The following is a 17007-nucleotide window of genomic DNA, read 5'->3' on the forward strand; positions in this document are numbered from 1 at the left end:
TTCTATAGTTGGTATAATTTCCTCATTTATTATGCCTATTAGTTAATGGCCTTTATTTATAAGGACTTTTGTCAGCCAGTGTGTATGTTTACTGTAGAATGTTGGGAATTCAGTGATGCACGGAATGTTGGGTGTCTGTGTGAGTGAGGGATGTCAGTTAGAGATGGGCTGAGCAGCAGGCAGGCTGCTCCTGGTGGGGTTTGCTGTTACATGGAACTAAGAGTTGACCACAGGTTATCCTACATCACCATCACCTGTTTACCTGGACTACCTATCTGATGTTCTTGTATACCATCTGGATGTACTTGGACCAGCTACTGAACTTGTGAACTCTACTTGGCTACCAGCGATTACTTGTGTCACAGGGCACAACATATTTTGGCGAGCGAGAGTTGGATACTTTCCCACTTGCCTTCTGATCTCCACAATTGGTCAAGGAAGCAGAATATGACATATTTAACCAGTCCACAGGGTGAGAAGAAGCCACAAGTCTTACTAGCGCAGACAACTATGATACGTTGATACTTCAAGCATACAAGAGGCAGCACGACAAGCAACACAAGAGGAATCATCGCAACTCAAGATGCCCCAAAAGGTACAAAAGAATCTGGTACAGCATATTCTGCAACCCTACCAGTGTCCTGTTCATCGGACAGCCCCAAAGAAAGCATGCTGTACTATGCGTTTGCCACAAGACCTGCGCAATCAAGGGAAGATTGTTCCTTAGTAATGACTTTCAGTATGTACAAACTGTGCTTGTATGCAGCACATATCATGATCTGTCCTGCGCAAAGTCTGTCTGCCACTGGATGTGAGCGCTACTTTGGAGGTGCCAGGAAAAGGATTTTAAGTGCTATATTGGATCTACAATGTGTGTAGAAATCTCTATAGTAGATCTCATACAACAATTTGAATTTGTAAAGGTGTACTGGCTGTTATGGACATCATCAACGTGCAGACTTCACACGAAGGAGAGTTGTGGACTTAACATGAAGGAGAGCTGTGGTCTTCACTGACGAGCTATAGGCAAGTACGAACTTCTCAGTGGCTAGCAGCGTGTTGCCAGGTTGTGGTACATGCTTGGCGCCTCACAGATGCAGTATCACAAGGGGCAGAGTCAGGTGAGACATTTTATTTATCTTTGATTTTTGGTCTACGTTGAGCCCTGATCTCTGCAACTGCCACTGTCAAGTCCAAATCACAGCGCGCGCACTTTACCTGGTCTGTGGTGTCACACGGAGCTGTGGAGTCTTTTGTGACGTCCTCCGGAGTCTTCGCTGCCTGCCAATAGACGCTTTGCACATAGAGGGTGCCGTGAATTGTTGGTTCTTTGAGCGTCAATTTGCCTACCACGTTTTTCACATCTGCGTTGTACTCAATAAAGTTTTTTGATGCTAGATGGCTGACAAGAACGTTGCGTTGAAGAATGAGCCCACTGCTTCTTTGCTTCTTGTTTGTGTGCCTGCAGGATGTTTCTTCAGCGGAAGATTTTTTTTTATTTCAGGTACTTTTCTTCTTTTGCTTTAATCCTCGTTAGAACGCTTGTGCAGAGTATGGTGGCAACAGCAGTTCCTGCCTGGACTCTATGCCACGGATTCTTCCATTCACATGCTGCCATTGCTGAGGTTTTGTTTTGGCTCTGATTTTTTTGAGTTTGTCTCTGCTAATATGTGTGACATCATTCATTTGTGTTACAATTTGGACAATATATGTGACATCATTCATTTGTATTACAATTTGGTTAATATGTACTACAAGTCATATTTTACATTACTATTATACCACTATGTATTGTGAGGTGCAAAGGTTGGTATGGTACACACAGCTCGGGTGAGAAGTCGCTCACTGGCATAGCTACGTGTTTTACTTTTTCCCATATTAATGGTTTTGCATTGCTAGTACAAAGAGTTTATATTGTTTAGTATCCATGTGAGGGATTTAACTTTACTGTTTACGTGTGCCAGCTTCCACAGTTTAGGTTTTCTTGCCCAAAGGACGTCCTTTTCTAGTTTTTTTTAGTGGCTAGCTGCACTACATTCTCCCTTACATGAGGGATGGGCATGGGTCTGGGTACGAGTCCCTTTCTCATAAAGTGTTACACGCGGTCCCTGCACAGGGGTGGGTTAATATGAGTTCCTTTCTCATTAGACGTTACACGCGGCCCCTACACAGGGGTGGGTTCATGGGTATGGTTCCCATTTACAGTTGTTCGATTTGTTCTATTTGGTAACCCTGACACGGGTATGTTTTTTGGGTCTCCACCAATTAACATAACATTTAACCCTTACGCTGGGTTGGTTTTGGTTCATGGGCATGATTCCCATTAACAGTTCTTCGATTGGTAACCCTTACACAGGGTATGTTTATGGGGATTTCTCCAATTAACATTACATGTAACCCTTACACTGGGTTGCTTTTGGTTCATGGGTACGGTTCCCCTACACAGGGTGTGTTTTCATGATTTATGGTCCCATATACATGGTTAAAGTCTTAGACCCTTACTGGTGGGTGGACCTTATAGGTCGCAATCCCAAGTGTTTGTACCTCACAGGGCACAACAACTTTCACTTCCCATATGATTATAGTTTATGACCCTTAAGGTGGTTATGATGTTCTGCTAGAAAGATTTTTCTGTGTGTTTTTCTGGGCAGGCCCCATGCAGAGCAGAGATTAAAATGCCCCAGCTTGATTCTGAAATATTTGCGCCAATTGCCCTCCTGCAACCGTTCTTCAATTCATTCATGGTTCTACAAAAGGCTTGACTATTGTTTGTTTTTCAAGCACAATGTAGTCTTGGCCATATTTCCTAATGGTAAGCCCTTTTGGCCTTCCAGTTCTCCTGTTTGTATGTTTTCCTCAATATTTCAACAAATGCTTTCTGTCAGGACTGGAGTTTTGATTTGTTTGCTTATATACTACCCTTGCTTCTTTTTTGAGAGCCTTCATTTGTAAATAGAACTTATGCGAGTACCACCTGTTATAGAGGTGGATTTAATGGGGTTTCCCCTAGCTGAGGCTGTTGCTGGAAATGTTCTTAAGTATGAACATAAATAAGACCAAGTATCTGCCATTGATTATCCATTTGAAATTCGTAATGGGCGTATTCTATTTGATTCTCCACAAATTTCAGTTTTTCCGGTTGTATTGTTGGTTGCCATATCAGCCTTTTCAATTTAAAAGCAGTCAGCATTTGTTGTACATTATTAGACTTTGGTTGATAAGGTGCTGCTAGCGCCAGTATAATGCATTGAGGATTATGATCACTTTCCAATCTCGCAATGACATGATATCCATCAATTCCAGACACCAAGTCCTTTGAAATGATAGTGTAATCAATTATAGAATGATGCTTTGAATTTGTATAAGTTGGCACACTTTTTGAATTATGCAGTTGGTGTTCTTGCAATATTACTAGCCAAATGTTTGCAACAGTGCACAGCACAACAATATTATTTCACTATTTGAATTATCTGAAGAATTTCTAATGACCTTGTGCATATTAAGGTCTGCTGAGATAATTAGACTGGCTGTTGGATATTGTTGTGTTAGAGTTTGAATTATTTCCCAGAAGAAAGTAATCTGGGTTGTTTTGATCAATTTCTTTGTACTCTGGTATATATTGAATAAAATAATTGACATCTGTAAATTAATTTTGATACATTGAAGCTATGGCAATTGAAATTCAATTTCTTGAGGCTTGGCATCTAGTTCTAGTGATATAAAAATTTAAATCCCAACTTTTGCTCGACCAAACGAAGAAGAACGTGTTGCAGGAATGAAGAATTCTTGAAAGTCAGTCATGGCAGTAGGGTCCTTTTTCCAAGTTTTCTGGAACTTTAAATGTTATAGTTTTGTAAAAAGTTTGTTGCTTCTCGATCTTGTAGTAATCGTGTAAGGCCATGTACTTTGCAGGACCAGAATCTTAGATTTAGGTATATTTTGACAGAGCAGCCCAAGGCGCTTGTGTACAATTCTAGAATTCCTTGTCCTAAAATATTCTTTATGGTTTGCTGCACTACCTTACCTCATACTTTAGGTATGGCTTTTGGATTGACATCCTTCTTTGGTTCTCTTAAGAGGTAGTGTAGTATTAAATGGGCAAACATCACTGTTACATTGGACCAACAATTCACTTTTGGGAATTCAGTTTTTCCCTAAAGTGACACAGGTATGGTACCAAAATATCATATCTTACATATTATCTGCAAATATATTCCCCCAATTAGAATTAATAATAGCAAATCTAAACTCAATAAAGAATATTTCTGCATACAGTGTTCTTACATACAACCATCATAGTAACGTCTGCCTAGCAGGATATATCAGACAGTTCAATCCCTTTTTCTAAGTGGTCCATGGTGATGAGAGCCATCAGCTACAGAACTATTGGGAATAATCCTTCAGATGGTTTGAACAAGTTTAGATGGTAAATTGGGGACACATTTTGCCTATCAGGTAATAAGAAGAGTTTGGCTTCATTGGTGCCTGAATCGCGCAGGGACAATAGCACTCAACTATGTGCTTATTTTCTGAAGTGCAAAACTGGACTTGATAATTTTCTCTTTTAATAATCCTTCAAAGAGGTTCATTTCTATCATAATAAATAGCCAGCTATGTTGAGGGTTTTACAGTGTTTCAATTGAATATGTAATTCTATTTGCCTCTGTGTTTATCCCTTCTTATGACCATGTTCCTCTTTTTTTAACATATTCAGATTTGTTATTCTTTTTCCACATCCTCCCCTTAGGGGAAACAGAGGGGCTGCGGTATCATAGAGGCAGGCTTTACTGCTAAGGTTGTGTACCATGTACGAAAAATGGAAATAGAATTGGATCTGCTGTCCATTCAGATGACCCTACCTGCAACGTTTCTATTTACTATTATTATTCTTTTGACATTTTTGGGTCCTCCTGCATCCACTTTTTTATTTTTAATTAATGGGGGGCTCTCCTTACCTACACTGCTATTTGTTTTCCTTCAGGTGTATATCTGCATGGTGCTGTGCAGGCAGGGGAATAACTGGTGGTGAAAAGTCAGCAAGATCTGGAGGACCTATGCCAAGAGTGGCATTGTAGTTTGTTATTATTTTCCCAATTCTCCTTGGCTGTGTCTCCACAGTGTCTGGATTGACTGCCAAATACCAATTAAGAGACAAATCTGTGGATGGTTGATGAACGCTGGAGGCAGAGAACAGTATTTCGCATAAATGTTGATTTACCAAAATACCATGGTTAGTGGAACAGATTTCGTACACCCTTTGTCTTGTGAAGACATCACAGGGTTGACTCTTTCTCTACTCTTTTACTGCTCAACAGCCTCCTATTTGAGGGGTCCGGGGAAAAAGAAAGTACGCTGACTGTAGAAATAAAATGGATTCCTGTTTACTTTTGTTCCTACTGGTGCATTTGTGCCCCACTCTGGAGACCAGGGTACCAAGCGCAGTGCCAGGTCTACCAATAGGCAAATAGCAGCTGCTCCTCCTAGATATTCTGAGTTTACCTCCATGATTGTTCCAACCTTCCATAATTACTTCTCTGCAAATGTGTTTGGTCTGTTTGTGTCTCTCTGCGAGCTCTTCAGCTTCTGGTGGTAGGCTGAGGTCCTAGCGGCTTTTGTGTCAAAAGTGGCACATAATTCAAGCAGCTGTATTTAGATAAAGGGAGTGCACTGCCTCTTGGAAAAAGTACCCTTTTATAAAAATGTCTTTAAAACAATACACAATCCAGCTACGGCAAGATTTTATTGAGGAATTGCTTCGAAAAGTGTGGAGCATGATCAGCTGTCCCAGGAATTATTTTCACAGGTTCTCCACCAAGCTGGGATTAAGGAAAGACAAAAGCAACCATGCTGCTTTACGGGAGCTGGGAAATAAAAGGAAAGCTAATCACATCCTGCTATGGAAGTCAAAAGTAAAATACATGGAATCGGAACAGACTCATTTATTGTCCTTTTTGTCTAGTAAAAACCAGGAGACTTTTTGGCTCTACGTTAACGCATTAAATAACAAATCTGTCGTCAGAGGGAACGGTGTCCCAGCAACGAAATGTGTAACATTTGTACACAACTTATATGTAGACCCAGGTTCCAAGGTTTGCCATAGTGTAGCTCATATGTTGAAGGGATCAGATCTGGACAATGGAGAGGTGGCAACTGGGTCTACAATGTTCAATCGAGACTCCTCATCTAAAGTCATTAATGCCCTGACAACCAATGGACCCCTGGTCCTAACGGGCTGCCAAGTGCACTCTTTAAGTCCGATGCAGAGTTCTGGGCTGTCTGCCTCACTCCCCTATATGTGGATTGTTTCCAAAATGCAGAGGTTCCACAATCCTGGAAGGGATCTATCCTTCATCCCTTCATAACAAGCATTTGCAATGCAATAGGTCTCGCATCAGTAAAAGTTTGAGCTTTTGGCGTTGCAAATAATAATGCAACACCAATAGCTCAAATTTTTAGTAATGCGAGGCCGACAGACAGCTACACAAAAATAACCATCAACAAAAAAAACACTCTAAATAGAAAGCAGCAAGCTCGAGACTCCAATGCCAAACAATGGAATTGCTTATCACAAAATCGACACTCGAGGTTCCGTGCGTTTAACTGCTCGGTGGCACCAGTACGCTACTCTGCTGACACATAATACACACACTTGAAGGGGGCTCTGTTTACACAGCGAGGCAATGTCTTTGCAACAAATCCCGCGCTTGTACATATTATCGCACGAGGCCTTGTGGAAACCAATCAGAGCGTCTGATGGAGGGAAGGAAAGTCAAGGCGAACGGCGTTGGTTGGAACTTTAAATCACAGCGACATGTTCACCGCTGTGCAGGAGGCTTGTTAGAGGTGCGAATCGAAACTAGTAGTGCACGCGCACCACAGAGGAGTGGAGGCAAGCGAGCGCGGCAGCAAAGCAAACACGCATAATTAAAAGCAAATGCCGTTGCTGCGCGTAACAGACACCAGTGGGAAGTGTGTGGAGCAAAGGCGGGACATGTGCCCGCCTTATCCAATTGCGTGCTGTATTTTTATTTTAAAACGCACGCAAAAGCCAATTGCAGCCGACAAAAACAAAAGCACACGCACAAGCGTGTGGTCAGCTTTCTGAAGCCCCTACATGAGGTCTCGTGCTGCGCGAGCAGTTCTGCACACTGCAACGTTAGGCGCGAGACCTAAAAAGGGGTGAACTGTCATCACAGGAAGCTACAGCTAATTGCTTTGCTGGATGTAAAGGCTAAAAACATAGGCAAACATTTTACTCCATGAACTTAAGACATGGGTGGCTGAAACTAACAACATACCCTTCTACCAAACTGATTTTAGACCACATTCTTCCACCACTGACAATATAGTCATAGAGTCATATCTGACACACAGCACTTTCATTCTTTCACAGCCGAAACTGTTTGAGTGCTTTGTGGATTATTCCGCTGCTTTAAGCTGTCGGCTGGGGTATATATGACAGCCTACTGAGTGCTGTTATTGCATTGTACTCTGGCATGTGGATCCATGTCAAGTCTAGCACAGATAACTCAGGGACTAAGCCACTTTTGACCACACAGGGCCTAAAGCAAGGGTGCATCCCGGATCCAATGCTGTTTAACCCGTACACACCATAGACAGAGGTCGTTCACTAGCAAGGGCAAACTCAATGCCACCAAAGATCAACTCCGTTAGTCTCTTAATGATTCAATATACAGATGATCTGCTTATTCTAGCTCACAAAAAAATTGGTCTGCAGCGTGCTCTCAATGAGCTTCATTCTTATAACACAGCGAACAAACTAGTGGCGAACCCAGATAAAACAAAGGTGATGATTTTCAACAGGTATAAAAATAAGAGGAACCTAGGTGCAGGCTTGGCAACCAATGGATTACCCAAACATCTAAATACAATTACTTTGGTGTCTGGTTTATGGATACAGACTCTTCACCTTAAACAGATTATTAGGAAGTCCCAGACATTTACATATGCCTTATGCAAATTATATCACCAGCTTTGGTCCCTAACATCAGAGGCCATACTGCAAGTTACTCAGGCGCAGCTGCTTCCTAACCTCTGGTATGGTCAACATACATACCCAGGGATTTTTAGTTTTTAGCACTGAACAAGGCACAGTGCCATTCTTGTAGGAGGCTGTTTCATCTTCCAAAATATCCTCGATGAGCGCTACTTCGCTTACAGTTTGGCCTGCATGGCCAAGGCATTGAAAGCAAGGCTGTCTGCCTTAAGTATTACTACGCAACACAACGAGTAATCCAGACTCTCTAAAAAAGGTTCTCCAAGTGCTTTATCCTGCCTCTTCTATTCCATGGTCTTCATACCTTATAAAGGCGGCTTCTGATCTAAATGGCAATTTGGATACATTAATAGCCCTACACGCTCTTTACTCTAGCACAAAGGCTGTTTCGAGGAAACAGACTGCGTTCACCTCGAAGAGAGCCAATTTGTCAACTTTTCACTGTAGTATCTATGCTGCTCCCATTTTAAAATCACAGGAGGACACAAAACTGCATCCATATTTAAAGTCGACATTAACCAAGGAAACCAGGCACTGCAGCCTCAGAGCACGACTCATGGTTCTCTGAATTAATTAATTTCTTCTAGACTAGACCGGTACACCGGGGAGCATGCCTTGTAGATTCTGCGAGTACAAAAAAGAATCCATGTTACTCTTATTATGCTGCTGTCTGTAGTTTTTATCTGATGTTCAGGTCAAATGGGGTCTCCACCTGTAAGGAGGCTCTGGAATTTTGCATGACCACTTCTGTGCCTATGCATCTTGCTTGCTTCAACCAATTTGTCAAAAAGGTCTTTATTGGCACCTGGAAGCGAAGCACCTGACTGTGTTGGCCTCAGCCACTGTCAAAGCACTAATGTCCTAAAGTCTTATTATTTGCTCTGCAATTTTCATGATGTAATCTCTTGGTTTAATCTCAGATTGATTTTACATTTTCCAAGTTTTATTGTAATTTTATGATTTTCTGCAATTAATTGTGTCGATTCTCATTAATTAACACTAATAAAACTTACTTCAATACATTCTTCCAGAGAATGTGGACTGTTACATTTCTGCTGAAAATACCACACACCTCCCTTTTTCACAACCACGAAATGAACAATACAACTAATAATGAATAACATGGTAAAAATCACAGCCACTCTGATTTAAACATTAAAACCCATACTAGGTTATAAAATTAACAATTATCACTTATAATGACAAAATCTTTATATTTCGCAGGTCTTCTCAAATCCGTGGCAGCTTCTATGCTTATCCTTTCATCGTGGAACTGTCTCAAGAAAACCTCTTGGTCACCACCTTTGCTTTTTACGACTCTGTTGAGATTCTAAATGTGGGAATCTTCCATCTGAGTAGACTTTCTAAAGATCTTTACTATCCTCATTGGTTTTCTGAACTTAAAAGACCTACTAGAGCTATGACTCTCACCAAATGTCCCACATCTACATTGGATTTTCCAACAGTTTCCTTATAATGCACATATTCATTTTTCATTTTCAACTTTTCCACTTCTCTCACTCTTCACTCTCACTCCCATTTTCTACATCCTTACTAATATTAGTCGACACAGAAAAAAGCATCGAGTCAGTGTTCCTCCCTCTAAACAATTCAAAGGTATCACACTCCATGGTACTGTGAGGTGTGACCTTCAATCAATTTCCAAATTTTCCCACTATACTAAATGGTTTGTTTAAATGCATTGTTCCACCTCTTCACCCTGCCATAGACTTCTAGATGGCATTAAGAGCATGCCTAGTTTGCATTATACAAAATTTCCCCAACACTCCACATTCCGCATTCTTCCAGAGAATGCGGAATGTTAATACTCTGAAGATACCACACCATGCTGTAGATGTTCTTATATGGCTGGGCAGTGGTATTTATTGCCATGCATTTAGAGCCTGGGTCAGGCATTCACATGCAGCCAACAAGTCCCAAGCCTAGTCGCTGAAACTGTTGCCTTACCCTAAAGCTGGGTGTTAGACATGTCAGCCTTAAGGTGGTCTTTCCTCAAACATTTTGCCTACCCCCCTCTTATTTTTTTCTCTGAATTTGTTTTTGTGGTCCGAGGACTCTGTGCACGTTACCACTGCTTACCAGTGCAGAGGTTCTCCTCCTTAAAACATGATAAAATGGGCTAACACCTATTGGCAAATTATTCCCTAGTAAAGCGATATACCGTATACCGAGGGCTGGTAAACTAAATGCTACTAGTGGGCTTGCAGCATTCGTTGTGTCACCTTCTTAAGTAGCCCCTTAAAACATGTCTCAGGTCTGCCATTGCATCCTGTATGCAGTTTTTAACTGCCAATTCGACTTTGCAAAAGTAACCCATTGCCAAGCCTAAGCCTCCCTTTTTATTATATTTAAGTCACCCCTAAGGTAGGCTCTAGTAAGCCACTAGGCCCGGGTGGATTGTAATTTTACATTTAACATTTTACATGTCCTGGTAAGAGAAAACTCCCAAATTCATTTTCCACTACTGTGAGCCCTACCTCTCCCATAGGATAATGTTGGGTTACCTTATTACACTTAAAAAGTGATAACTTTTGTTTGGGAGCAGGTAGAAATGTCATGTGTGGTGCCTTGAGAATTGTTAAGTAAAATCATTTTAATGGTAAAGTCGGATTTTAAGACACATTTCAGAAAATGCCACTTTAGAAAGTTGGCATTTTCTTGTCCTAACTTTGGTGTAGTTGGCCTTTGTGTATTCCTTTCAAACAGTCACACAAAAGAAGGACAAGGTATTGACAGAATAGGCCACCGAAGGCAGGATGGGGAGCTGTGCTGTGCACAGCCCTACTTGCACTTTAAAGACATTGTCTCAGCACACACACAAAGATTTTCACACTAGCCTATTGTTACTGAAGACACACTGGGACTAGGGCAGGGAGGCAGAAAATTCCAGACACTTGTGTAGGGGGAAAACTCCAGACGTTTCTTTCACTTCAAAGCTGCCACCAGGTATAAAAATAGGACAATCAGACCCACTCTTCAGTTCACTTCTGGACTTGTGGAAGGACCCTCAGAGGTCTGCCCTGCTGCCTGTGGCCTGCTGTGTACTTCGGAGGGCTGCCCCACTGCACCATGAGGACTGCCCTGCCACCTGAAGCCTGCCCTGTGAGCTTAAAGGACTTCTTGAGAGCTGATTTCCTGCTTGAACCCAATTCTTTCATTGTGACCCCAAGGTCTAGTTGGCTGGCCTCCTGGGGCTCAGGGACAGAAAGGCTCCAAAGATCTTAAGCTCTCACCTGGACCAAGCCTGAGTGAGTCATGTCTCTCCAAGTGGTGCCCCCTCCAGTCCAGGACCCTTGGAAGTGGTGCTAAATGTGCCCAGATAGCCCACATCTGAAACCTAGGATTTTCTGCCAAAACATGCACTGACAACTGAGAGAAGACCAGGCTACCCCTTGCAGATCTGCCCAAGGTGCATTTATGGTTGGCCTGAATTTGCTTCTGCTACATTCTTCTCCTCAGCAGAAAATCATGTTCAGCGCTCCTCACAGAATGGGTATCCACCCTCGTGGAGCGCTTGTCAGCTACAGCTTGCAGCTTCATTCCACTGGAGAATTTCTACTTCTATAAAAGTGGCTGAATAAAAAATCTTCACTGCAACTTCATCCAGCAGCTTCCCAACAATGGTGCACCCTTCTCAGGCAGCCCCTGATACCTTGTTCCACCCCTTTTCAGATATTTTTTAAGGAAAGCAGAGACAGAGCCCAGAGCCCAGTCCACGTCGTGTATCCGAACAGCTCTCCATTAAGGTCGCCCATAACTTCCGACTTCGCCATGGTCTTGGGAGACTAGATGTCTGGGGTTCGCACTTTGATCTTTTAAGTGCTATTTTTCACTGTAAATTAAAGAAATTCATAACTCTGGTTCTACTGATTGTATTTTTTTTGTTTTGGGATGAATAATTTATTAAAAATGAACTCTATTTCTCTAAATTAGTGTGGGATTTTTCTTGAGTTGCATTAACACTTTGTTACTCTTTAATTGCAGCATCAATACTTTACACCTTGTCTCTAAGTTAAACCTGACTGCTTTTGTACCAAGCTACCAGAGGGTTAAGCACATGTTAATTTAGGGATTTTTTGTGGTTCACCCTGACAAGTATTGTGGCTGTTGCTTGAGTGGGGTGTCATCCCCTCAACTAACAACCCAATATGTCACACTGGGACAATCGTGAATCTTGACTGTGAGACTCAGGACACCAAGTTGCATGGTTTAAAACCAGCAACTGGTCACCCTAAACAACTGGTCACCCAAAATCCTGCCTTTTGAAAGCTAACTCTAAAGGTCCCAACAAAATCATGTCTTACTCTCAGAAGGGTGATTTTTATGTCCTACTAGCATTGGTTACCTTGCAAATCGTGCACCTTTTAGAAAATTTCTGGACCACAGAATCAAAATTACACCAGTAAAAATGCTCTGGAATTGCCTATACGAAGTAGGAGATAACGCTGGGAAATTACTAGTGTGGCTCAATAGAAAGGAAATGGAAACCAGATAGGTGAGATCCATTGAGGATGTACAGGAAGGGATATTCGCTGATGATGATCACATAGCAGGGGCATTTGCTTATTATAGAAAGTTCTATGAGGCTCAACCCCTTAGCACCACACCCAAAATCAAAGAATATCTGAATGCAATGTGTACCCCGAGACTAGATAAGACTGATAGACTGGACTTGTAGGGGGACCTGTCCATTAATTAAGTGAAGGAAGCCATCTCTAAATTACGATCTGGGAAGAGCCCAGGACCAAATGGCCTCACAACCGAATTCTATAAGCAACACACAGACCTGTTGAGTCCACATTTGCTGAATCCTATGTCAGGATGCATATACTGAGGGCATCGTCCTGCTAGACCTATGCCTAGCCACAATTATACCAATACACAAAGAAGGTAAAGATGCAAATCCTATCGCCCGATCTCCCTCCTCAATATTGAGGTGAAGATACTGGTGAGCATTCTGTCCACAAGACTATACAGTGTTATAACAACATTAGTCCACTGTGATCAATCGGGATTTATGCCCGGCCAAGTGACTAGATGGAACGTCCGTAGGACCCATAAATGGATGATGGCAGCCAGGGATCGAGACACACCACATATACTTCTGTCCCTAGATGCAGTGAAAGTGTTTGATGCTTGACACTCGCCCTTTCTAGAGGCTGCTTTGACCAAGTTTGGGTTGGGACCAAAGTTGAGGAAATGGGTGGCGCTATTATATAACTCCCCCAGGGTGACAGTGCGTGTGAATAAACAAACTTCACAAGATTTTCCCATTGCACATGGGAAAAATCAGGGCTGCCCCCTATCACCACTTCTATTTGCACTGACAGTTGAGATTCTGGTCTGCCGGATGTCAAGTACCTGTCCCAGAACTAGTCCTCCGCCGGAGCCGATGTAAATTCCACGATTCCCCAACTCCGTTACCCGAGCAATATATACACTCTGGCAACTAGAGGGGGGAAAGGGGATTGGGAAGAAAAGAGAAACGCCACTTCTTCTTCAGCTGGACAGGTCTGCCGCTATTCTCATGTAGCCTTCCTGCAAAATAAAACTTCTTAAACAACTATACTCGACATTTCTAATTAATCCTACAAATAACAAAAATGAGTTTTACCTGTCCTACGTAGATGGCTATCTGTTCTCTTGTTGCCTTGCTGCTATATGATCTCCGCTACTCAGTGGTTCACTTGGTTAATTATACTAAATGAAAAAGCACACAGGGTTAAATATTTCGCTGGTCTATCTAGATTGTAAAATCTTTCTATATTCTTTTCCTTCCTTTACCTTGCGAAAACCTTAGGCAGTCTTTTAATCTATTCTCTTTCCTTTCAGCTGTTGAAGGTCTACTCATCAATGAAGCACCAAGGTTCTTTGGTGGAGGGAGAGAACTCGACTATTGTCGGTAAGTATCCTTATACATATATATATATATATATATATATAACTACACCTACTTGCAGGTCTTTTTCCATTTAACTCTTCTCCCAACAATTGTCTCTTTGTCTTTATAATGTCTTTGTGGGCAATGTGTGGAATTGAGTTGCCCGAAAGATGTTCCTTAATTATTCTAACCTGATTCACAGTCAACGGAATGATGTCTCCAAGCCTGTCAAGACTGAATTTAATAACTAGGCTTGAGTTCCAATATTCCTTCTCCAAGAACTTGCCTCAAAACCCTGAATGACTAATACGTCTTTCTCTGACTGAAGTCCCCTCACAAGCCTTATGTAGTTTAGGATACTGTCGTTTTCTTTCTTTTCCAAAAAAAGGCAAGCTTACTCACCGCAGCCGCGGAAGAGGACTTACTGCCAATGCTCAGGGAACTCACTACCTGGAAACTTCCTTGGAATTGAAAACGCCACCAGGAGAATAGCGACCGTTTTCCAAAATGCCTCAGTTGAAGTACGCAGTTTGCCGCAAGCGTAATTGCGAGCACAGCTGCGCCGGTAAACAGGGACAAAAACTAGACCGACAACCTCGCTGCTCAATGCCGGCGGCCATCTTGAAATTCCGCTGTGGATTCCGCTGTGAAGGCATCATCTCCCTTTAAATAAATGGGACGACCAGCGGTTTGGAAGGTATTTTATTGAACAGATCTTGCGCCTACTCTGGATCTTGCAAATAACTGGGAGGAACTTTAGACAAATGGGTGGCTTACACTGGTCAGTCCTGACACCGGATCAGACAATGCTCGGAGATATAGGGATTTAGGGGGACCCCAGGAGATACCGTAGAAGGAAAAATGTCCCTCTACATGGACGATATTCTCTTATTCATTCCACGTCCAGACACTACGATTCCCACCCTCTTCCAGACAATAGACACATATGGACAAGACACAGGATATAAGGTCAATTGGCACTAATCACAGATATATAACCCACGCCCAATGACAGAATGGCCGCCGCTTCCGAGAGATCTACAGGTGGCGACTCCTGGGTTCACATATCTGGGCCTATTTCTCACCACTGACAGCAGCATATGTTGCTAAAGCAATCAATATTCAACGAATATTGACTAAAATCAAAGAGGATGCCCAGAAATAGAAGAAGAACCTGCTGCTAATGATAATGGGCCGGGGGGAGATGTTTAAAATGATAACCCTACCACAATTCCTCTACACACTGCAGAACGCCTACCACCCCGCCTGCGCATGATATTTTGAGAGATAGATGCTGAACTGCGCTTGTTTTTGTGGCTGGGGAAACACCCACGGATTGCACTACAAACACAGCAGTGTAACCAATACAATGGAGGACTGGCATTGCCAGTTTTGGAAGCCTACTACTGGGCTGAGCATCTCACTCCTATTAATGATTGTATAGATGCAGCAGGCAATCACGCGACATGTAGGCTGGAACAAGAAACAATGACCCCACACACATTCCTCCACCATCTCTATGGAGGGAAGGGAGTCAGGGGGAGGCTCCCAGCCACACAAACCACTCTGGAACCATGGGGAAGAGCATCCAAACAATGGGATGGGCTCACAAACTCACTAAGGCAACGCCACTATAGAAAATAAATTGGCTAAAGGAGATGGATAAACTAAAAGGATTCAGGGAATGGGACAACATGGGGATCTCAACGTTAGGAGACGTTATAGACAAAGATGACCTTAAAACCTTCCCTGTTCGATGCAACAAATTCACACTTCAAACACCCCAATTACTCAAATATGCCCAACTAAGACACGCATGGCTAGTGGAGGGTATATATGGGGTGCACCTACCAGAATGTGCACCACTGGAGGGAAGGCTACTCCAAAAAAAAAAAAAACACTGAAGGCGGTCTCAGTTACACACAAAACCCTAAATAACAACATGCCAGACAATGTAGGCGGACTTAGGAACATATGGGAAGAGGATCTGGGGGACATGGAAAATGTGGGGTGAGAGCCGCTTTGATGCAACCCAGGGAGGGGGCAATCAGGACACGACTACACCTTATCCAATATAAAATCCTTCACAGAGCCTACAACGACCGGGTCAAACTAAACAGGATTGGGAGGGCTGACAACTCGAGCTGCTGTAGATGTGGACAAGACTGGGAAACTATTACCGCACAATATGGGACTGCCCAGTTATACAGATCTACTGGAAGGAGGTCGTAGGACTACTCAGCACACTAGGAATGGTGCTAGAGCTATAGCAAGGCATTGGGGCGCCCGACCCCACTGACAATACACAAATGGAAGGCAGGAATGGCAGCCCAAGAAAGTTCCACAGGATATAGGACAGATAGAGGAAATATTATGGGCTCAACCTACTGGATAAAGACAGATGATATACACCTAGGGGATAGGATAGATATCACCACACTATCGATTTAGGGATGATGTGATACCCCCAGAAATGCGAAATAATGAAAAAATTAAACCGTAGGTATGGGACATGGATGAGATAATACAGAGATACTGCAGATATGCTGTACAGAATATGTATTAAGCTTGTATACTCTCCAAGGACCACAGGGAGTTGAGGGGGGGGGCTATGACTATGACCACATGACTATGGGCTTCTATTGGAATTTTCAAGGGCATATTCGCCGCTTTAGCGGCAGTTTTCTGCCTCTAAAGCGGCGATAATTTTAACGCTGTTTGTTGATAATATGCCCCATATGTTCAGACACCTATCACAGGACCTGGGCTTGCTGTGGGTACTCACCAAGGACCAGAAGATCCTGAGATGCAAACTGTAAAGCAGAAGAGCGCTCACCAGCCCAACTGCGGCAGATCTGTTTCAGGCACAAAATGGATCACTGCCCTCTCCTGATCATCTCTTTAATTGAGCATTTTCTACTCGCCCACGGTGTCACTGCTGTTAATTAGCCTCTCCCTATTTCTTTGATTCCATTGTACTATCAAAGGCTGTTTTTCACATAGAAACTCACTTTTGTCCTCTCTCCTTTTTACAACTTTTTTCCTTTACCATAGTCTTCGATTTACCAAAACCCAGGGGTGGAGAATG

The 17007-nt window shown here is 42.6% G+C and overlaps 1 pseudogene; it reads left to right on the forward strand.

Annotated features, from left to right (window-relative positions):
- The window catches only part of LOC146866706 (fish-egg lectin-like), a 166826-nt pseudogene extending 150088 nt beyond the window's left edge, over window positions 1-16738 (forward strand).
- Window positions 16739-17007: the final 269 nt, after the last annotated feature.

Source organism: Triturus cristatus, chromosome 1_2 (genome assembly GCF_964204655.1).
Source record: "Triturus cristatus chromosome 1_2, aTriCri1.1, whole genome shotgun sequence".
Taxonomy (NCBI): Eukaryota; Metazoa; Chordata; class Amphibia; order Caudata; family Salamandridae; genus Triturus; species Triturus cristatus.